Below are 24,713 nucleotides of genomic sequence, written 5' to 3'. Positions count from 1 at the left end.
TACCAATTTCTTCAAAGGAAATCAGGAAACTCTACATGTTTAGGTAAAGTTCTATCTATATCATAAGACTCAGGACTTCAGATGAAAAAGGTTTTATAGATAATCCTCCTCCTCTTGAAATATTTATAATAATTCAGGACATACCTTCTGGTCAATCATATCATCTAGATAAATACTATTTTTAGTTTTTATTACTTATTCAGTACCTATGGAGTATTACATAATGCAGTGTAGTCCAATTTATATATGAAATACAAATTTAAATAACTGAATTTGGTGTATAGTGCACCTTTATTTCTTTTAAACATAGACAAATTTTAAGAGGTGAGCTTTATTAACTTTACATGGACATATCTTTTTGGAAGTGGAGTATTAAGTTTGAATAGAATAAAGGTTTACAAATGGATATTGGCTAATATATGCATTTATATATATACATATGTTATAAAAATAATTTTGTTTTATTCTCTAAAACATCACATACATGTTTTCACCCTGGGGATCGTTCCTATGTAAGTCAGTGCCTTAAAATATATATGCTAATAAACAATATTCAATGTGCTACAAAAATAATTTAGTTAAATATTTAAATGAACTTACCTTCTAGTTACCTCATTTCAATATTTATAGATTATAGGAATGAAGTACAGGAAACTGAATTTTACCTTATAGGGAACTTGCATTCAGGAGCACCATCAATTTTAGCCTGCAATGATTGTGCAAATATGTCTAAGAAAAGAAGCATGCACTTAGATGCAGGAATTCTTCCATCTTACAGCTTACAGTGTTTAAGAAGTTGATCTATATGCATATATAATAAGAAAGCTTTTAAAAATATGCCTTTGAAATTCAGTTGTTTATACAAATATTTTTAGGACAATAAGTTTGAAGAATATGACAAGAATTTAGAGCACCAAAGTGTTTTGTTTTTTTTTTCATTGCCAGGTGGTTAAACATCTTTGTCATAAAGCTACAGTAAAGGCACTCATGTGAAATGTACATGTGTGAGGTGTAAGAAGGGATCTCCTCTCTTGGTTACACTATTGCCAATAGCTATTTCAGTCTCGTGAATTCAAACATAATTGGTTGATGCTCCAAGCTTAGAGTCCAAAATCATCCACATGTTTTTGATTGAAATCTCCCAAGATCTTAGATAATACTAAAACAAGGGTGGGAAGATGTTATATGGAGAACAAATGGAGCACAAGTACAATGAAATGTGATTTTTCACTTGATGAAACAGAGGTGAATTAGAAACTATAGAAGAGAGTGTACAAACTACCCCAAATAACAGCGATCTAAAGTCCCTATTAAAAGCTAGGTTTTCATAGGATATTTTAAAAGAATCAAAAGAAATCATTTTTTTTGGTTTTAGTTCTTCAGCTTTTTTTTTTTTTTTTTTAATATATATATATTTGTTCCTCTGTATGTGTTGTGTCTTTTATTTTCTGGATATTTTAAAGATTTTCTCCTTATCTTTACTCATCAGTAATCTGAGTATGATGTGCCCAGGCATGGTTTTCTTTGTATTGATATTTATCATGTTTGGGGTTTTCTTTTTTAATTTATTTATTTATTTATTTATTTTTGGCTGTGTTGGGTCTTCGTTTCTGGGCGAGGGCTTTCTCTAGCTGCGGTGAGCGGGGGCCACTCTTCATCGCGGTGCGCGGGCCTCTTATTATCCTGGCCTCTCTTGTTGCGGAGCACAGGCTCCAGACGCGCAGGCTCAGTAATTCTGGCTCACGGGCCTAGTTGCTCCACGGCATGTGGGATCTTCCCAGACCAGGGCTCGAACCCGTGTCCCCTGCATTAGCAGGCAGAGTGTCAACCACTGTGCCACCAGGGAAGCCCCCGAGTTCTTCAGCTTTTTTATAAGATAGCCTCAATTTAAAATAATTACACTCATTAGTTTCACTCAGTAAGAGAATGCGATTCTGTGCTATCAGTTTGTCAGACATATATCACAAAATAAAACAACCGAATAAAATAATTGAGCATCCCTTCTCCAGACCGTCTTCCTCTCTGTTGCGCTCATGTTCCCTCTTTCTAACCCCTAATTTCTATTCGTGGCAAGCCCTCCACCTCGGGTGACGCTTACTGTGTGAGTCCCCATAAACCAGACGTCCATCTGTTCTTTCTTTCTTTCGATTACTTCCGATGATAAAGCCACTCCTCTGTTACTGAGGTGGTGGCAACAACGGATATTTGTAGTGCGCTCCATCTTTTGTATGCCCTTCATTGAAGGCTGCTGAGTTGGTAGCTTCACGAAGGAGGATGCACTCTTCGGCATTTGTACGTGTGTGTTTGGGGAAGAGGGTTTTGTAATCCTTTTCATTCAGAAAGAAATGCTGACAGCTTCACTCCAAATTAATATTGTGTACTTTTCCATGCCATCAATATTGACATTTGGAAATCTTATTCATTAGTCCGTGATCTGGAAGGAAACTATTTTAATGGCTCTTGGCCCTTGCATCTGTGATTCTCTTGTCATTGAAATCTGTAAAAAAATGATATTAACTCTGAAATTTTATACTTTTAAACATTATTGACTTCCTGGGAAGAAGTGATATGTTAGAACCTTACAGCATACACTTCAGCAATAGAAAAACTATTAAGTGCTGTTTATTTAATTTAATAACACAGTCTAGGCCATTTAATTTTTTAGCCAGATTTATTAAGATACAATTCATATAAGATTATAACTCACCCATTTAGAGTGTAAAATTCAGTCATTTTTAGTATATTCACAGATATGTGCAATGATCACGATGGTTAATTTTAAAACATTTTTGTCACCTCAAGCAGAAATCCCATACCTATCACCCTACTATCCCCACAAGCCTCCTAGCCCTAAGCAATCACTTACTGCATTTTTGTTAAATCTCTAAAACCTTCATGAATCAGCACTTTGCTACAAATCTACAACTCTCTCTGCCACTATTTCTTTAATTAGAAACTTTTTTTTGAGCAGTGTTAGGTTTACAGAAATATTAAGCAGATATAGAGATTCCATTTATTCTATTCTCCTGCCAACACCCCATTCCCTTTTCCCCAATTATTAACATCTTGCATTAGCGGTACATTTTTACAATTGATGAACCAATACTGATGTATTGTTGTTAATTAAGTTTTACATTAGAGTTCACTATTTGTGTTGTACGTTCTATAGGTTTGGATAAATGTATAATGACATGTATTGACCATTACAGTCTCATACATAATAGTTTCACTGCCCTAAAAATTCTTGTAATCTACCTGTTCATCATTCCTCTCTTGTCCCTAATTCCTGGCAACCCCTAATCTTTTTAGTGTCTCCATAATTTTGCCTTTTCCAGAGTGTTGTAGAGTTGGAAGATTTTCTTCCATGTTATCTTCCAGAAGTTTTATAGCTTTGTGTTTTATGTTTGGGTCTGTGCTCTATTTTAACTTAATGTTCGTGAAAGGTGTAAGGTTTGTTTCTAAATTCACTTTTTTTTTTTTTTTTTGCATGTGGATGTCTAGTTATTCCAACATTGTTTGTTGAAAAGACTATCTTTGTTCATCATATTGCCTCTGTTCTTTTGTCAAAATCAGCTGACTGTATTTGTCTTGGTCTGTTTCTGGGCTTTCTATTCAGTTCCATTGATCTATTTGTCTATTCTTTTGCCCATACCACACTGTCTTGATTACTGTTAACTTTATAGTAAGTCTTGATTTTGGGTAATGTTAATCCTCCAACTTTGTTCTCTCCCTTCAATACTGTGTCAGCCATTCTGGGTTTTTATAAACTTTAGAATCAGTTTGTCAATATCCACAAGATCACTTGGGATTTTGATTGGGATTAATTAAATCTGTAGATCAAGTTGGGAAGAACTGACATCTTAACAATTTTGATCATCCTATACATGACCATGTAGTATCTCTCCATTTGTTTAAATTATTTGATTTCTTTCATCACAGGTTTATAGTTTTTCCTCATATAGATATTACACATATTTTCTTAGACTTATACCTAAGTATTTCATTTTTGGGTGTTAATGTAAATGATATTGTGTTTTTAATTTCAAAACCCAGGTGTACATTGCTGGTGTACAGGGAAGCAATTAATTTGTATATGTGAAAAATGTATCCTGCAACCTTGCTATAATTGCTTATTAGTTCTCAAAGTTTTTTGTTGATTCTGTGAGATTTCCTACATAGATGATCATGTCATCTACAAAAACAGTTTTATTTCTTCCTTTCCAATTTATATACTTTTAATTTCCTTTTTTTGTCTAATTATATTAGCTGTGAATTCTAGGACAATGTTGAAAAAAATGTGTTGAGGCGATATCCTTGCCTTGTTCTTTTTTATTTATTTATTTATTTATTTTTGGCTGTGTTGGGTCTTCGTTTCTGTGAGGGCTTTCTCTAGTTGCGGCAAGTGGGGGCCACTCTTCATCGCGGTGCGTGGGCCCCTGACTATCGTTGCCTCTCTTGTTGCGGAGCACAGGCTCCAGGCGCGCAGGCTCAGTAGTTGTGGCTCACGGGCCTAGCTGCTCCGTGGCATGTGGGATCTTCCCAGACCAGGGCTCGAACCCGTGTCCCCTGCATTAGCAGGCAGATTCTCAACCACTGCGCCACCAGGGAAGCCCCCTTTCCTTGTTCTTAATCTTAGTGAGAAAGCATCTAGTTTCTCACTAATAAGTATTATATTAGCTGTAGGTGTTTTGTAAATTCTCATTATTAAGTTGCAATAGTTCCCTTCTATTTCTAGTTTACTGAACGTTTTTGTCATGAATGAATGCTGGATATGTCAAATGCTTTTTCTGTATCTATTAATAGGACCATATAGTTTTTCTTCTTTAACCTGTTTATATGATGAATTACACTAGTTGGTTTTCTTATGTTGAACCAGCCTTGTATACCTGGAATAAATCCCACTTGCCCATGGTGTATAATTCTGTTCATACATAGTTGGATTTGATTGACTAATATTTTGTTCAGGATTTTTGCAACTATATTCATTTGTCTGAATTTTTCCTTTTTTTTTGTAATGCTTTGTATGCTTTTGGTGTTAGCATAATGCTGGTTTCATAGAATGAGTTAGAAAGTATTCATTCTAGTTCTATTTTTAGAGAATAAGCATACATTTTCCCTAAAATATTTGTTAAAATTCACCAGTGAACCAATCTGGCCCTAGTGCTTTCTTTTCGGCAGGTTATTAATTATAGTTTCAAATCCTTTAACAGATATAGGCCTATTGAGATTGTCTGTTTCTCCGTGTGTAATTTTGGTGCTGGAACAACTGGACAGCTACATGCAAAAAAAAAAAAAAGATAAAGAAGATGTGGCACATATATACAATGGAATATTACTCAGCCATAAAAAGAAATGAAATGGAGGTATTTGTAATGAGGTGGATGGAGTTAGAGTCTGTCATACAGAGTGAAGTAAGTCAGAAAGAGAAAAACAAATACAGTATGCTAACACATATATACGGAATCTAAGGAAAAAAAAAAAAAGGCCATGAAGAACCTAGTGGCAAGACGGGAATAAAGACACAGACCTACTAGAGAATGGACTTGAGGATATGGGGAGGGGGTGGGGTGAGATGTGACAGGGTGAGAGAGTGTCATGGACATATATACACTACCAAATGTAAAATAGATAGCTAGTAGGAAGCAGCCGCATAGCACAGGGAGATCAGCTCGGTGCTTTGTGACCACCTAGAGGGGTGGGATAGGGAGGGTGGGAGGGAGGGAGATGCAAGAGGGAGGAGATATGGGAACATATGTATATGTATAACTGATTCACTTTGTTATAAAGCAGAAACTAACACACCATTGTAAAGCAATTATACTTCAATAAAGATGTTTAAAAGATGTTTAAAAAAAAAAAATGAATCTAGACAAAGACCTTACACTTTTCCTATACATTAAATGGATCTCAAAATGGATCATAGAACTCAATATAAAATGCAACAGGACTTCATTAAAATAAAATAATAATAAAATAAAATGTAATGCCCCCGGTAAGCCTTTTTAGATTCTTAAATCATGTGTTTCTCCCTAATTATGCCTTAATTTCACCTGGTTTATACCTCTGCAATATTTATAAAAGAAATCTTGCATGTTATATGTACATGCCTATCAACTCCATTGGACTGTGACCTCGTTGAGGGCTGGTAGGATGTGTCATTCATCTTTGGTGCCAGTTCAACATTTGTTCTGGTACAAAATAGTAAGTAGAATATATCCTTTGAATTGAACAATGCAGAGTTTTTGTTAATTTAAAATTCAGTTTCACAGGCCTACAATTACTAAATGGTATAGGGACACAAAACTCTTTATAACTAAAACATTCACGAGTACATTTATGAAATCAGTGTCCTCTCAGCTCTCCTTTGCTCATCATGGTGGAATTGATCCCCACCCACCAGGTCAGGTGTTTGATTAGTTCTTTTTGATAGGGGAATGGTGCCAATAACCACTAATCAAAACAATTGCAATGAAGTTGATTGCAAGGGAAATAGTCCCATCAAAGGAGTATGATTAGACTTGGTAAAAGAGGGGCAAAGGGAAGGGAGAAGGAAAAGCAGAAGTGTACAAGCAATCTCCCCAAGTAAGGGGGAAGACTAAAAAGAAGGAAGAGTGGGGCAGTGGTGGAGGTTCTCCCCAGGGTTCTCTCCAGGCAGACAGCGAGAACAAGCAGGGCAGGGAGGTGGTGGTGAGTAAGGACACCTCAGTGTTGTAGGTGTAAGGACACCTACAGTATGGAGCTGCAGGCTTAAACTTTCCAGAATAAATCTCAGCTTTGGATAGGAGCCTGTTATCAGACACACCCTCAAATCACTAGGCACTAACTATCCTATGGAAAAGGGCAGAGTCCAAAATTTTGATTAAAAATAATATATGAGCTTAAAACAAATATAAGCCTCCATATTTTTAACAGAGAAACTTAACATATCTACTATGTATTGGGAAATCTGAGGTCTTATGAACCCAAATGAAAGCAGGGAAAAGACAGCAGAGATACTGTTTGAAAGTGACCGGTTTTTTGGTGTGTATGTCCATGCAGGTAGCCCTTACTTTGTGTGCCCATGGTTTGTTGACTGGTGCACATTGTGCTACTCACAATTGCTCCTTGTCAAAGTATCATTTTCATAAATTAAACTCATGACTCTCATGCAAATGTAAAATGAGTATATGGCACATATTTAATGAACCCATTAATAAGAGAACTGGCATGATGGTAGTGCTGATTCAAAAGAACTAAATGGGGTAGAAGCTTTTATAGTAGCTGGAAGAATTCTTAAATAGGATTACTGATTTTAGATAAAAAATAGCTAATGTTCTGTAGGGAAAATCAGCTAACATTCTGAATTTTGGAAATTGTATTTTCCATCAGAAAGGAATCATTTGCATCCCTACTGAACAGACATTATTTGTATTGCTATCTGACAGAAATCAAGGTACCAATTAACATCAACCCCTTCAGAATTACACCATACCTTTATCAATAGTAAATAACAAGTTAAACAAAGATGCAAAGGTACATGCCTAGAGATTCAGATAATCCGCAGGCAGGCCTGATAATCAAACCCTAGCATAACTAAGAAAGAACAGGCAAAAGTCCCTTTAGTTTTTTTCAGGCTTTTGGATAATTTTCCTTAACACCATTTTACAAAGGTTTTTCTCTTCCGTATCTTACTGATGTCAAGGAGACTAGAATTACTGGGAAGGGTATTCTCAGATATACTATCAAGTTATCCCATTGTAAAAAATACCAAAAACCAAAAAACTAATCTTGAAGCTATCCACATGATTAAAGAAAAACTATACCATGTGGGGGACAATTTTGAGTGAGAGCAGAAACTGCTCTTAGAAAGCATAGTATTAGTGAGTTCTTACAGGCTCCCAGGTAGCTACATCATCAGAGAGAAGGAAGCACCAGAAGAGGTATTTTACCCATGTTTGGTCAATACGAGGGAGTGCAGAATTGCTTTTGACACAGTCTAGAGGCTGACATTGATACCATGCCAGAGACCCGTAAGCATGTTGTGCTTTCTCAAAGGTCTTCTCTGTGAGCTGAGCTGCCTTCGAACTTAGGACATGAATTGTATGGTTTTACCTTGAGCAAGATTCTGGAAATAGTCTATAAAATAATACCTGCATATAGGCCTCACCTTGGAGAGAGCTCATTACATCCCTGGGCACTGCAGTGCTACCAGATATCATGAGAAATAGAGGCAGGACAAGAATACCAAGGGAGGGCTGCTCAGCATAGATGACTGATGTGACCATTGTGATGATTTGACCAACTCCAAAGTTCATTCCCATGTCACCACTAAAACATTTTTTCCCCTTCATTGCTGATGTCTGAGAGGAAATTTCTTTCCTCTACCCTCTTAGGTTTATTCTTAGGGGCCTGCAAAGTAAACTGACAAATGACAGAATAATGGAAGAAAAAACATAAATTATTTTAATTAATATTTTCTGTGTGAAAGAGTCCAACAGGAAGGAAGTGAAACTCAAAGAAGTAGTTAGACTTGGGGGCTTATATTCCATTTTTAAGAAAGGAAAGGGGGTTTGGAGGAAAGTGAGTAGGAAATATATGGGGAAACTGATGGGAGATAAGCGCTATTTTCATAAGGTTTGTTTATGTAGACTCATCTCAGTGCCCATTCTCCACCTTTGGTGACAAGAGTCACTCTCTTCTTCCTGGTTCGGGAGAGGGGGCCCCGGTCTCAGGGAAAATTCATGCCCTGCTTTTAGGGAGAAAAGGGGAGGGAAGATTTCTTCCTGCATCTGCTGATTTTCAATTGCTTTCAGCTCAAAACCATATTTATGCCAAAGTGGCATTTTTTTTTAAATTTATTTATTTTTGGCTGTGTTGGGTCTTCGTTTCTGGGCGAGGGCTTTCTCCAGCTGCGGCAAGTGGGGGCCACTCTTCATCGCGGTGCGCGGGCCTCTTATTATCGTGGCCTCTCTTGTTGCGGAGCACAGGCTCCAGACGCGCAGGCTCAGTAGTTGTGGCTCACGGGCCCAGTTGCTCCGCGGCATGTGGGATCTTCCCAGGCCAGGGCTCGAACCCGTGTCCCCTGCATTGACAGGCAGATACTCAACCACTGCACCACCAGGGAAGCCCTCCCCAAAGATTTTTATTGTTCCTTTATAAACTTGCCCTCCCACCCCTCTTTGCTCTTCCCATCAACTGACCATTAGACATGATGCCATTAGACGTCAGGTTAATTTGCATATAGAATTTTATATAAATAGAGTCATACAGTATATATTGTTTTTTGCCTGGTTTCTTCCACTGCATAATTATCATGTAATTAATCCACATTCTTGCACTTATCTATAATGTATTTATTTTTATTATCGACTATTCTACTATATGGATTTACCACAAGTTGTTTATCCTTTCACTTACTGATAAATATTTGTGTTGTTTCCAGGTTAAGCATTATAAATAAAACATTTGCTATCATTAATCTTTTTAATTTTAGCCATCTAATAGGTGTGTAGAAGAATACCATTGTGACTTTTGTTTGCATTTCCCTAATGACTATCATATAGAATAGCTTTTTATGTGCTAAATTGCGTTACATATATCTTTGGTAAAATGTCTATTCAAAATTTTGGGCCACTTTTTCAAAAGGTGGGTTTTTAAATTTGTATTATTATTTTAAAAAATTAAAGTATAATGACACACAACATTATATTAGTCTCAGGTGTACACACAATGATTCAAAATTTGTATATATTGCAAAATGATCATTGCAATAATTCTAGTTAACATCCGTCACCATACATAGTTACAAAATTGTTTTTTCTTGTATTGACAACTTTTAAGATTTACACTCTTAGCAACTTTCAAATATGCTATACAGTATTATTAACTATAGTCTCAGTGCTGTAGTTTACATTCTAATGACTTATTTATTTTATAACTGCCAGTTTGTACCTTTTGATCCCCTTTACCTAGTTCATGCATACCACCATTCCCCCACCTCTGGCAACCACTAATTTGTTCTCTAAATCTATAACCTTGTTTTGTTTATTTGTTTGTTTCTGTTTTCCTTAGATTCCACATATAGGTAAGATCATATGGTATTTGTCTTTCTCTATCTGACATATTTTGCTTAGCATAATGCCCTCAAGGTCCATCCATGTTATCTCAAATGTCAAGATTTCTTTCTTTTTTTATGACTGAATAATATTTCATTGTGTATATATACATTTTTTTAATACATTCATTCATCAGTGGACACTTTGTTTCCATATCTTGGCTATAGTAAATAATGCTGCAATGAACATGGGGGGTGCATATATCTTTTCGAGTTATTGTTTTTATTTTCTTTGTCTAAAAACCCAGAAGTGGAATTGCTGGATCCCATGGGAGTTCCAGTTTTAATTTTTTGAGTAACCTCATACTGCTTTTCACAATGGCTATACCAATTTACTTTCCCACCAAGAGTGCAGAGGGGTTCCCTTTATTCCACATTCTTGCCAATGCTTATCTCTTATGTTTTTGGTGATAGCCATACTAACAGGTGTAAAGTGATATCTCCTTGTGGTTTTGATTCCCATTTCCCAGTAATTAGTGATATTGAGCATCTTTTATGTGCTACCTGTTGGCCATTTGAATACCTTCTTTGGAAAAATGTCTTTTCAGATTCTTTGTTCATTTTTTAATTGGATTATTTGACTTTTCTGCTATTCAGTTGCATGAGTTCCTTACATATTTTGGATATTAACTCCTAATCAAATGTGTGGTTCGCAAATATTTTTTCCCATTCCATAGGTTGCCTTTTCATTTTGTTTATTATTTCCTTTGGTGCTCAGAAGCTTTTTAATTTGATAGAGACTCACTTGTTTGTTTTTTATTTTGTTGCTTGTGCTTTAGGTGTCATATCCAAAAAAATCATTGCCAAGATCCTTGTGAAGAAGGATTTTTTTATGTTTTCATCTGGGAGTTTTATGGAAGCCTGGTTTCAGAGCTTACATTCAAGTCTTTAATCTATTTCGTGTTAATTTCTGTGTATGGCGGAAGACACTGGTCTTGTTTTATTCTTTTACGTGTGGTTGTCCAGTTTCCCCAGCACCATTTATTAAAAAGACTGTCCTTTCCCCATTGTATATTCTTGGCTCCTTTGTTACAAATTAATTTACCATATACATGTGGGTTTATTCCTGGTCTCTCTATTTTGTTCCATTAATCAATGTATCTTTTTTTTATACCAATATATATCATAGTTTTGATTACTATAGCTTTGTAATATAATTTGAAATCAGGGAGCATGATGCCTCCAGCTTTGTTCTTCTATCTCAAGACTGGTTTGGCTATTTGGGGTCTTTTGGGATTCCGTACAAATTTTAGAATTTTTTGTTCTATGTATGTGAAAAATACTATTGAAATTTTGATGAGGATTGCACTGAACCTGTAGATTGCTTTGAGTAGTATGGACATTTTAACAATATTAATTTTCCCAACCCATGAGCACAAAATATCTTTTTCTTTGTTTCCTCTTCAACTTCTTTCATTAATGTTATAGTTTTCAGTGTACAGGTCTTTCACCTCCTTGGTTAATAAAAGTGTGGGCATCCTTGTCTTGATCCTGATCTCAAAGGAAAATCTTTCAGCTTTCCACCATGGTGTATGATGTTAGCTGTGGACTTGTTATATAAGCCCTTTATTATGTTGAGGTATAGTCCCTCTATACCCATTTTGTTGAGAGTTTTTCTTAAATGAATGTTGAATTTTGTCAAGTGCTTTTTTTCTGCATCTATTGAGATGGTCATATGATTTTTATCCTTCATTTTGTTAATGCAGTGTGTCACATTGATTGATTTGTGGATATTGAACAATCCTTGCATCCCTAGAATAAATCCCAGTTGCTCAGGTATGTGATTCTATTAATTACTGTAGAATCTTGTTTGCTAATGTCTTGTTGAGGATTTTTGCATCTATGTTTACTGTTCATCAGGGATTAAATCTTTGGGAAAGAAATGGGTGATCCAAAATGATTAGGTTATAAAACATGTTCTTATTAGATTCTTGGATTTATTTTTATTAGTAATTATATGAGCCATTTATTGATTTTATTTTTTTGGCATCCTTTTCTGGTTTTGGTATCAGGGTAATGCTGGCCGCCTAAAATGAGTTTCAAAGTGTTTCCACTTCTATTTTTTGGAAAATTTTGAAAAGGATTGGTATTAATTCTTCTTTGAATGTTTGGTAGAATTTACCAGTGAAGTCATCTGGTTCTGGACTTTTTTGTTGGGATATTTTTGATCACTAATTCAATCTCTTCTTGGTTTGTTCAAATCTTATTATTGGGTTTTAAGAGTTCTTTTTTTTTTTTTTTTTCCAATGCAAAACATTTTAATAGGCTGTCAAATATACAGTAATTAGAATTATCTAAATATCACTTATATAAAAATCGGTGTATCACATTAGATGATTCTATAAAATAGAAACACAAATCACACATTGACAACAACCCCTGCAGTCCAACAACCACCCCCATCAATAGTACAAATTACAAACACATTTTTAAAAAAGACATTGTTTAGACATTTAAACCAAAGTAACTTTGACTAAATACATTCACTCATCAAGTACAATAAATTTAGCATAGTCACTAATAACACAATTTTAGGTGCAATTTCACATGCTTTCATATATCTTCCAGTTCAATTCCCACAGTAAAGTGTCTTTGTGCACACCATATCCATTTATATGCAGGTGCATCATACATCATACTTAAGACTATTTCACCTTCATAATTAAACATGTTAATATATATTGTAAGTGAATACCAGGCCAAAATTTAACCTCGGTGATGACAAATTTAACAATTAAAAATATTCTTTACAGTATATTCTAATTTGTTTAATCGTATGAGTACTATTTCCTCTTACTAAACACTATCAAAATAAGTAATAAGAATTTAAATATTAACTCCAGAAACATGGAGACTCCAACCTTCTTCAAATATTAACGAGCATTTTAAGTAACAATACAATCATTCTGTAAGTCAAAAAAGTAATTTCATATTCATTGCCAAATTTAAAATACAAATGATTTGAAGATTGAGCCCTAAAATATTTGCAGTAAATTGTAAAGTACAATTTTTAAAATGTGCAGTAATATGCTTGTGAATATGTAATGGAATGTTTTTCACAGTAATGTTATGTTAAAACACTATTCTACATGAACGGTCTAAGTAAACGTACCTTTACCAGCAAAAGTGAAAAATTAAGGCCTTCTAATGCTATCTATAATTATTACCTGAACTCAAATGTCAAATAGAGGTTACAATGCTGCAAAGTATTATTTTTAACCTCTTTAACATATTGTTAGTTGCTTCACCTCAACTCAATTATTACCTTATCTTTACACAAAGTTGAATGCTAGTTAACTTTATTATCTTTAAATAAGCATTTCTCCATAACTCTATTTTAATTTAGCCCCCAACCCACCCCCATCTAGAGAGAATGCTGGAAATGGTTAGGGCTTTGTCTGATTGGATCACAACTATATATTCAGGGGTTAAAAATGTTTGTCACATTTATATTTCTGAATGAACTAAGATGCCTGGCCTCCATACACAACATTACTTGTTTTCCTAAAGCATTAATAGACAATTGCATCCTCTTTACATGACCAAATTGACTTTTTTTAATTGAAGTCTAGGCTATGAAGACATTACAGGATGTAATGGAAGGATAACCAAGGCTACAAATACATCAAATCAAGGTTAAAGGCACTGGATAAGGAAGATTATTACAAAGCATTGTAAACAATTTTTAAAGCAAATCAAGTTTTAAAGTATCAAATGCCAAACTACTAAGAGCAAATGGTACTAAAATGATGACAATGCTTTAAAATAGTGGACAAAATATCTGTAATTTCACAAATAAAATTCTTTCATTGTTCTACCATTTTCTTTCATCCTACATCATCTTTAATATTCCAAGTCCTAGAAACAAATATGTTTCCAGTTGCATGAAACAAGAAAATCGCAACTGAGATATCTCTGAAAATTAATTCTATCTTCTCAAGTTAATTTTAAATTTGATGTGTATACGGTATAGAGATATGAAGAACATCATCTTGGAAATCATAAAATAGTAAATTATACTCAACTAAAATCATAAAAAAAGATCTTATTCAGTTGAACACAATCTGAAGCCCCACAACAGCAAATTGTAGTGTAAAGAGGCATAGTAAGTACAATTCCCAGACACATAAAACAAATAACGAATACTGAGTTGAAAATACGACATGCTCCATGTTACAGTCATTTAATACACACATTTTCACAACTGTTTCTTGAAAAACTATTCAGATAAAATATTTAGCATCTATCAATTTTAATTTATTTGAATCTATGTAACTTCATCCATATTAAAATATCAATTAACGTAAATACTTTATTATAAAACTATTATACAATTTAAATTTTTATTAGAGAAATGTATTATTCATTATCCACAATTTTTTAAAGTCCTTTTCATGAGTGCATTCCATAAGAAATGCACTAAAATCATTTATATTTCCTAGGGGGAAAAAACTACGGTAATCCTATTAATCCAAACTATATCCTTATTATTATTTCTTGAACATTTAAATGTTTAAATATGCTTGGTGAAAAGTGATCACTCATCCCCACAGTGGTAAATTTTAGCATAATGTTAAATGACTGGACTAGACAGTAAAATAGTCACATGTAGGTAACACAAATAGATGCTTGTTCTGTTACATGTAAGCTTACTTATAAAGCAACATAAAATGGGCATTGGATAACAGTGATAAAAAAAATGTAAACAAACAGAATTAAATGTGAATCCCTTCCCTGAAGAACATAAGATAAAAGTGTTTCTTGTTTTATTAAAACAAAACATTATCTATTGTATCAAAAAGGTAAGACACTGATTATACAAAACTAAATTTCCAAATATGGATAAAGAAAATATGGAACTGATTCACACTTTATTGAGCTAAAATGCGCAAAAAATCTGTTAATACTTATATTTATTAACTTCATTGTACATATAGGTTGATACCACCCCATACAAAAAAAAAAGTCTCGTTTTGTTAAGATTCAAAATAGTGTTTAAATTATATGAGCTTAAGATTTATTGAACCATTATCCAAATAACAACAACAACAAAAGTCTATGCTGTGGGACAAAAAAAGTAAAACTAAAAAATTTCTATTAACTATGACTTGAACTTCATCCCCACAAAAAAAGCTATGGCAATACCCATTTAGGCAGCAGAGAAAAATATGAAGTCCTTATGGAAAATACCTACACTGACTCTAAATAAAAAATTGTAAATAATCAAATTTTGCTGTAACAAATGCATATGAATTTTAAAGGTATTCAGGCCTAATATATTTACTAAGCACAGAATCCATAGGGCATTTGTTACTTTTCTTTGTGCTCAGATACTTGCAAAAGTACACTCAGAGAGGGCTGGGAAGGTGAGATAAACATAAAATTGTGATACTTTCCTTCACACTAAAAAAAGGCTCTTGAATTTAAAAGTTTAATTTGTAATTTTGGGGGGAAAGCAGTCTAACAGTTCACAAGCCTAAAACAATTTCCAGGAATATGGCAAGACTGTTGACTACTTAGATGTTTTATTAGTGAATCAAAGTGCAAGTAATGAAAACATAAACATTTAACATATTTGAAAATTTAATTTCAAAGTTCTAAATGTTTCCAATAACAAATAACTAGTTATTTTTTAAAAGGGGTGGATGTGAAACAGAGATAATACTTACAAATCTAATTTTTCCAAGAAAAATAGTACTGCCCCCCCATGAAGTTAAATTATAATTTCTCTCTTGAATATGATATACAACTGTTTTAAGTAACAATGAAACAGGAGCATGAATTTAGACATGTACCAAACTCTGTATGACGTACTAATTTACACACAGTATTTTTGCTAACACTTACAATACTGGATGTTGTCTTTCACTGCTTATTAGAATTCTGAGAAACACTTTTTAGCAACATATATTCATACCACTGCTTAACTAAATGGGGACATGTAATTACAAGAATTGTAAAAGAAAAAAACTCTCAAAAGTTATTTAAAGGAGAAATAAGAAGAGCTTCAATCATCCACCTTTTTGAAGCTGCAGTAAAAGGTATTATATGGTTTATAATACTTGTTACAATGTAGTAAAATTCCAATTTTCCCATAAAGATTTTAAAAGAAAAAATTTTGTTCCTTGCAGATAACTTCTCTCTTCCCTAACCTTGGCGAGACTAATTATTAGTGCCCTTAATGTCAGACTTTTGTTGTTGTTGTTGTCTATTTCAATGATCTTTTTCAAGAAGTATTTTGAAATATGCGTATAAATGGAAATTTAAGGGAAAATCTGCTTTTGGAATACAATAATTCTAAATCATTTTACTTCTAAGAAGCACCTTTTGATATGCTGGTCTGAACTTTTAATATAAAACCTAAACAGTACTTATTTCTGTAGAATTTTCTCCAGTTTTAATAACTTCATACGTAGCAATACTAAGGATATCAACCTGTGCTTTCTAGATTTTTGAAAGTGTTCTAATAATGTAATGAGTTTAGATATGGCTCATTGTCAAGGGTGGGTGGACAGAGATTTCACAATAAATTGGCTACAGAAAGCTAACTAAACTCGTAATGACTGAATAATGGTTTGCATTTTGCTTAAGCCAAATAGATGTTTAAGCCACGTACCACCACATTCCCTGCTTAACATTCCTAAGTTTCTTTATTCTTTATAGTTTTCTAAAGAACAAATAATTAGTTTTCCTGAGTAAGATTATAAAAAAGTTAACCCTTCTACCAAAAGTATAAAGACAAATAAAATGTAGACTCACAATACAAATTTTTTACACAGCATTACAAGTGCAGAGTTATTAACTGCCGCTCTTCATTATGATTGCCCCACCCCTTTAAAAGATTGCAGCAAAGGATTCAATTGTCTAAAATACTCTGCAGTACAGTAATTAAATGCTTCAGCCCATAAACATATCCCTCATCTATTGTGTTGCTAGGGAACACATGAGCAAAGTCTATCATTCGCACTTCTACTTCCGCAATCTCTTGACAACCAGTGGGAAGATGGTAGAAGACTTTTTCCAGTTGGGAAAGTACGTTTCCGTTTAAATGTTCCTGTGACATGCTTTTCCACCCATTGTCTTGCTCTATATTTTCAACTTTCAACGAAGTCTGACTGTGATGCTTTTTTGAATACATTTTTCTGTGACGAGCATACATTTTGGACAAGCTTTTGCCCACTGAAGCCTCTATTTTTCCATTTGCTGTGGAACTTAACACATGAAAGTTATTATTGTACTCTAGTACATCTGTGTCTGAGAGCTGTCCTTTGGACAAAAACTTTTCTGCTAGAGTTCTGTCATTCAATTTTGCAGTAGTTGGCTGAGATGAACCTTCATAAACAAACAGTAATGAACTTGCATAAAAGTTAAGCTGCTTCTGGCTTTCAAACCACTGCAGAATATTCTCAATCTTCTGAATACTGGCAGCAATAGCATCTTTTCTTAAGCAGAATCCATTATGAAAAAAACGGGAGACTCCATCCTTTAGAGTTTCTTTTGTTAAGCTTCTTCCATAGTGCTGGTTTTGTGTCTCATAGCTATCAGAATGAACATGATAAACCCTCATGCCAAGCACCAAGAACCCAATCTCTTCCATTAATGGGTACTTGCTGACCTGTTGCTGAATCTTCTCAGATGAAGCAAAAGGATCATAGCTTTTCCGCCCTATCTTTACATCCATTATACAGGGCTTATTAAATTTATGGGTCACATCTTCCAGTTTTAGGTATAAATCATTTGGTGCAGTGGGAGGTGACCAGATACCGTAATATTTTGGCAAATATTTTCGTAGCTCTGAAAGAACACCATCAGTACAATCAGCAGCATAAACCATATGATAGAATTCCAGCTCTCTTGGACCCCTTGGAGGTGGCTGCAACTGTTTCAGAACTGTGCCATCTGGATGTTGCAGTATACCCACTTTGTCCTTCCCGTACATGTGCCCGGCCACCTGATGCGAGAGGGGCACGCAGCCGTTGAGGAAGCGGAGCCTGCCGCCCGCCGGCTTCGGGGTGCCCTCGCGGGCGGTCTCGCCCGCCAGTGGGGTCCGCATTTCTGGGGGGCCGGGCGCCTCAAGCCGGAGAGGGGATGGCGGCTCCGTTGCCATAACGGAGAGCTGAAGCGGCAGCAGCAGCGAGAGCAGGGAAGAAAATAAGGAGGAGGGAGGGGACGCCGGAGAACCCGGGGGTCGCTCAGGCTCGGCCGCGAGGAGGCCCGGGAGTTCCTGCGGCTGGTGCCCTCTGTGGCCCGAGGAGGGGGCCCGTGACGCCGCGAAGGCGCGGGCTCTGCCGTGCCCAACACTCGGCGGAGCGCGTCTCTCGGCTCCCGGCTCTCGCTGCTCAGCCGCCGCGGCCGCCGACCCGGGCGCAGCCCAGGAGACTGACCTCAGCGGATAAGCGGCGGCGGCGGTGGCGCCCCGCGCTCCCTCAAGAGTTCTTTATATGTTCTTTATAGATACAAGTTCTTTATCAAATATGTTACTTACAAGTATTTTCTCCAGTCCATGGCTCCTATTTCGATTTTCTTAACTGTGGATGCTTTTTTCAAAGAGCAGACATTTTTATCATGATGAAGTCCAGTTTATTGATTTTTTCTTTTATGTATTGTGATTTTAGTGTCATATCAAAGAAATATTTGCCTAACCCAAGTTCACAAAGATTTTCTCCTATGTTTTCTTGCAAAAGTTGTATAATTTTAGGTTTTACAATTAGGTCTACAATCCATTTTGAGCTAACTTTTGTATAAAGTGTGCGATATGAATGAAAATTTATTTTTTGTTTACACAAGGATCAAATTGCTCCAGGACTATCTGTTGAACAGACGATCTTTTCTCTACTGAGTTGCCTTTGTAGCACAAAATCAAAACTATTATGTCATGAGTTTTGCCCAAACCCAGTCAGATTCCCATCTTGAAAATCCACCTTAAACCATTGGAGTTCAGACCCCTAATCTTGTAAATATGTTCCCACAACTCCTGCTTCTGATAACTGCTAAGATTCTGCCAAGGTGTGGTGTTCTCACTCGCTGATGGAGGTTTAAAAAACTTAGCGGTGCTTCATGGAGAGATAACCAACTGACAAATTCCAACCCAATCTGATAATTTCTTTATTTTAAATTGAAATAATTATTTAAGAATGTGTTTAGATAGGAGATATTATACATAATTAGGGTTCATTTTGTCAGGTGTGATTTCACAAGGAATTTTTTTATCATAACTTAAGATTTACTGTTGTGAAAAATATTTGACAGTAGCTTTTGAAAAGCACAATTAGTCAAATTTGCACTTAAAATTATAATTCTTTTATTTTTCAATTAGAACTGTTTATCCTTTCATATTTAATAAGGGCTTCATAGGAGTGCTTCTCACTTTTATTTGTTTAGGCATTCAAAAATTACTTTTGGGAAACATTAGTTTGTAACACTGCAACAAGAAACTACAGGAACTATAGGACTAAAAACAGTAACATTTGGTCACAGCAACTCGTGGCAAACATAATATAAACTACAGCTTAGAGACCACGATGGTATAGATTAAATCTTTGGGATAGAAATGAGTGATCCAAAATGCATTAGGTTATAAAACATATTCTTATTAGCTTCTTGTATTTATTTCTGTTAGTAATTATAAATATAAGCCATTTATTGAAGTCTCATGATATTTCTAGCCGTGACCATTTTCCAGGAAGTGTTTGTATAAAATACACGTGATTTTATTCTCATATTAAAAATGTGGATACTGAGGGCTTCCCTGGTGGCGCAGTGGTTAAGAATCCGCTTGCCAATGCAGGGGACACGGGTTCGAGCCCTGGTCTGGGAAGATCTCACATGCTGCGGAGCAGCTAAGCCTGCAAGCTACAACTACTGAAGCCCGCGCCTAGATCCCGTGCTCTGCAACAAGAGAAGCCACCGCAGTGAGAAGCCTGCGCACCGCAAGAAAGAGTAGCTCCCGCTTGCCGCAGCTAGAGAAAGCCCACGAGCCCAAGGCAACCAAAAATAAAATAAATAAACATAAATACATTTTTTTTTAAATGTGGATACTGAGATTTAGAGAGCTCTGGTGAGGAGCAGAGCTCCAACGCCTTCCTTGTCTCCTATCCTGTTGGGCTCTGTACCCTCTCCTTCCCTAGGTCCACAGAGCCTCAAGTCTATTGAAACTGATTTGGTCCTCTCTCTTCAACGTCAACCTGCCTGTTTTCTTTGTTACTTCTTTGCTCTAATACACTACCCAGATCGTGGCTTGGAGGATTTGTATGCAGGGTTATTTACCATACACAATTAGGAAGCCCCTCCCCGTGTGTTCTTCGGTCTCTGGCCACGGCGTTGGCAGTAGTCTGGGCTCACTCTCACTTATCACTGAGCCTCTGATTGGAGTCCTGGCGGCCGAGGCACTGTCACTCATGACAGCACAGCCTTTCTCCTTTGATACTTTCATAATCTGAAAATGAAATGCACATCTTTCACTGGTGGATTAGAAATAGAATTTTCTTCTCTACTTTTCGTTTGCAGACTAGGTTTTAAAGCCTCAAGTGACTGTGTGAACTTTATCTTGTCTCTGCCAGCAGTCTGCATCAGCAGCATGGGGTGACTTTGGTTGCCAGACCTTTCTCATGCTCTCCACCCATCAAATGGCTTCAACCCAGGGTCCCAGGAGTGTGTTGGTTTCCTGAGGAACAAAATCCTATCTTCCAATAGAACGCTTACTTCCAGCTACTCACTGGCACATACAGAGTCATACAGAGTTTGTAAACCTAGCTTTTCTTCTTACTACTTGGAGATTAATCCTATAATGCCCTCATTCTTCCAGAACAATAGTTCTCCACATGAGAATTAAACAACTGCTTCTTTAAGCCACATTGAGCCACATCTGGCAGGAAATGTTGTACTGAAAACTGGAAGATCTAACTGGTGGCTGGATTTGACATCGCTGAGTCTTTTGTAATATTCTCTGCTTCATTTTGCTGAGAAATGAAAGTTTGCATTAGGTGGTCTGGAGTTGTGAAACACAAATGTGGACATATGGAAAAAATTCTCAAAGCTCTTTTTATTTTTCTTGAAGTGACAATATTGCCTTATGTTTAAATCCACTGAGTAGAATAATATTACTTATTTAAAAGCCTACATATTTTCAGCTTTATAATATCAGGCACGCCTATGGAAAGAAGCCTTTCATCAGAGAGGGGAAATAGTGAGTATTTAGAATGACAGTTGTAATTTTAGCAGTTTAACTGGGACTTTTTATTTTTTATTATTTGGTTAAAGGGCCAGATAGTAAATATTTAGGCTCTGTGGGCCTGCAACTCCTGAACGCTGCCACTGCAGAGTGAAAGCAGCCTTGGACTGTACTTAATGAATGGGTGTGGCAGTGTTTCAATGAAACATTGTTTAGACAGGAACAAAGCAGATTTGGACCTCATGCCAGTTTGTTGACCCTTACCCTAGAAAAAACTCTGAGTTTCACATTCTTTTTTTATATCCCCATGACCCTCCTTTTTAAAATCATCTGCCATCTATACCGTGCAGTGCAATGTTAGGTTGCCAGATTTATATTTGTTGATTGTAAGTATGTCTCCCAAACTATATATTTATATGAAATTCAAATTTATCTGGGCATGGTGTATTTTACCTGGCAACCCTATCCCAGTGACCTTTTCCCCACATATTCCACCTTAATTTGGAGCTTGATGTCCTTCCCTAGATCAAAATCTTCTTTGGAAAATGTCTGACGTTCTTAAAGATCAGCTGAGGGGGAATTTAGGGCCACACTGCCTTTCCTACAATTGCCTTTGTCGCATGTTAGGAACAATAATGAAGGAAAAGGAACAAAGTTTTTGTCTCAGGCTAAATACAAACACATCTGTACTTGTGCAAGAGAGGTTTGGTGGAGCCGTAATTTCCTTTCCATTCCCTGAACATCTGCCCTGGTCACAGGTTACCTATTGTTTCTAGGTAAGTGAATCCTGATGGAGTCAACATGGAGGACGATATTCAGAGAGGAGGCGTCTTAAAGGGATATGATACAGAAGAGAACCTACCTAGTACAGAGTAAATGCTTCAGTGCATACATGTTCATTATCATTCCCTAGTCCTTTAACATCCCAATTATTTCAATTCATTCAATATAAAATATTCAAAGAAAAATTCTGCCCATATACTCTGTACTTGCTTAATAAATAAGCCTCATTAAAGTTAAAATTTAGAAGAATGAGACTATACAAGTCACAAGATCAAGGTATTATTTCAGTCATTCTAAATGATGTTGGTATTTGAGTTCAAATTACATTGCACGCTGGCTCTGAAAGGGGCAGAATTATTTTCCAGAAAATGTTGGCAAAGATCTGCTAGGCTGTGAGAAGTTGGTTCTCATGTACTCTGGGCTGTGAGAGAACACTGTGTCTTTTCCCATAAACACGAGGGAAGGTGAACAGGCTCTGGGGACTTCTGATGGGGAAGATAATGAAAGGTGCCTTCATACCTCAGCTGTTCAGCACCATTAACCTTCCCAGTAATTGAAACACACAAAAGGGGGTGGTAAGTGAGAGGCCTCCCTCTCGTCTATTACCTGGCAAGTACAATTACTTAAGCCTTCAAATAAAGGAACGACTTTAGGTTCCTTTTAAACCATTCTTTACAAAAAAATCAACCAAAGCTTTTTGTTTTTTAACTCTAATGTTATAATCATTTCTTTCTTTTGATTTGTGCCTGTGGATTAAATAAAGCATACCCAGCTCAATAAGGTGGGCATTTGTTATTTAATTTATGTAAATAATAAAGTCCACCATGTAGAAAAGTTTACAGCAACAAAAAAAAGAGGTCTTAAAGGTTTACCATAGGAGACCAATTTACGATTCAAAGTGGTTTTAGACTGACAGGCAAAAATAAGATTTCATTTTCCACATGGAAATGAAAAATACAAATGCAACATTTTAATCTAGTTCAAGCTGAGGAATAACATCATATTGTAATTACAATACAAGGAAAATGAACCTAATCCTATAAATGTGTGTATGGACATGAAGGAAGCTAGTTTTCATCAGTTATGTCAATGACATAACAATAGAGCAATGGAAGTGTGTGTGTGTGTGTGTGTGTGTGTGTGTGTGTAGGGAGTTGTTATTAACACTTCTCTATGCGAATTATACATGTACATATAAGAATGTATTTCTGTGATAAGACAAGAACATCTAGAAAAGCATTTTAAAAAGTAGTTATCTTTGCAAAAGCTAAAAGTTCCTATAATTAAAAAGCAAGTCATCCAGCTCATGTCACATACTCACAGTATCATCCAGTGGCATTTATATCAAAACTTGCTATTATAAGTTAGATTGTATTTGCTTTTGAATCTACTTGAATTATTCAGCCATTATTTGAGCCAAATTACAAAAATGTTAAATGTTTCTTTTTTTTTTTTTTTTTTAAGTTCTGACATCTTCATGTTAAATTTCAAATAGGTTTTAATATCCAACAACAGTGGGCCTAGTATATAGGCCCCCAACCTTAGCATAAAACTGGATTGACATGCACTCTATAAGTACCAAGTTCTCCTTATGACACAATACCCACTTTATTCATCAACCCCTTCCAGGCTGCAAATACAAACTGCTTTAGAATCCAGTCCCCAAAATAGATTATTTAGAGCTGGTTTTCCATCTACCACTAAAGTCACTGGTACTGATCCTTTACACCCACCAGACTACAAAATCCCTCCATCCAGTAGACAGTTCTCTCTGGGTGTCAATGGGCACACTGTGTTCTGGACAAATCATCACCCACTGGAACCTGTGAAAATTCACCCAAAGTCCCCTCTGAAACGGAAGGTTTGTCAAAAGCAAAATTTTCTAATAACATCAACCACTTTGCAGAATCATCCCTTTGATTTTTTTGCTCTTTCTGAAACTAGGCTTTCTCCTCCACTCCTACCCATTTTGGCAATCAAGAATCCCTATGGCTCACTCAATAAAGTAATTTTATATTATTTTCCCATAATCTCTACCAGTCCTGAATAAGACTGGATGTTTGTCTTGCTCTGAATTATCACTTCCAGATACTTCTGTGATGCACAACACTGGGGGTTGGGGGAGGAAGGTCCTGGAATTAGAGTCATACATTCCTTATGGTCAGTACCTCTAATTCACAGCACCTGGCTTATTATCACTGTCTCCAGTACTAATACTGTTACCACTTGTGGTGACCTAAAAATCCACATAGAGAATCTTTCCACACCTCTGGCTTAGTCTCTTAGGTTCCTAACTTCCAGTGATGATGGCCTCTCCTCCATTCAGCCACCCTCTCCTAGAAGATTCCATGTAAAATCATTAGTATCATACATGCGTTAAAAGTATTATCACCATCTTTTCCCTCTTCTCCAATCCTTGTCATCATCAGGAAACATGCAAAATGGATTGAATGAAATGTCTACATATTCAGTAAAATGTTAGTAGCAACATTTCCATGAAGTTTAATTAATGACATTTCATAGATTAATATGTCCATTTTTAATATTTTTCTATTCTAAATGTTTTAAAATATGTAAGTTTTGCCTTTGCAAGGAAGTCGTAGATGCATATATATACTTTTTCATAGCATATAACTATAATGGATTTATTGCTAATGCGTTTAGTGT

General features: G+C 35.9%; 1 long non-coding RNA gene and 1 pseudogene across 5 annotated transcripts in view; one reads left to right on the top strand and one right to left on the bottom strand.

The window, feature by feature from the left end:
• LOC309653895 overlaps positions 1–20,258 on the top strand; it is a 183,202-nt gene extending 162,944 nt beyond the window's left edge. For 3 of the 4 annotated variants that reach the window (XR_014259598.1, XR_014259599.1, XR_014259600.1), the window contains 2 exons: positions 11,800–11,869; positions 19,881–20,258. This is a non-coding gene — a long non-coding RNA (uncharacterized lncRNA). Of the gene's footprint in view, positions 1–9,977; positions 11,673–11,799; positions 11,870–19,880 lie in introns of those variants that run through there. The other variant, XR_014259601.1, reaches the window with a different exon arrangement.
• LOC309653897 (inositol polyphosphate multikinase pseudogene) lies at positions 16,351–18,223 on the bottom strand (annotated as a pseudogene). The gene has a single exon. The product of its transcript is annotated as an inositol polyphosphate multikinase pseudogene (transcript).
• Positions 20,259–24,713: the final 4,455 nt, after the last annotated feature.

This window comes from Balaenoptera physalus, assembly GCF_965194825.1.
Source record: "Balaenoptera physalus genome assembly, contig: HAP1_SCAFFOLD_1423, whole genome shotgun sequence".
NCBI classification, from domain to species: domain Eukaryota; kingdom Metazoa; phylum Chordata; class Mammalia; order Artiodactyla; family Balaenopteridae; genus Balaenoptera; species Balaenoptera physalus.
This window is presented reverse-complemented; position numbering and strand designations above follow the sequence as displayed.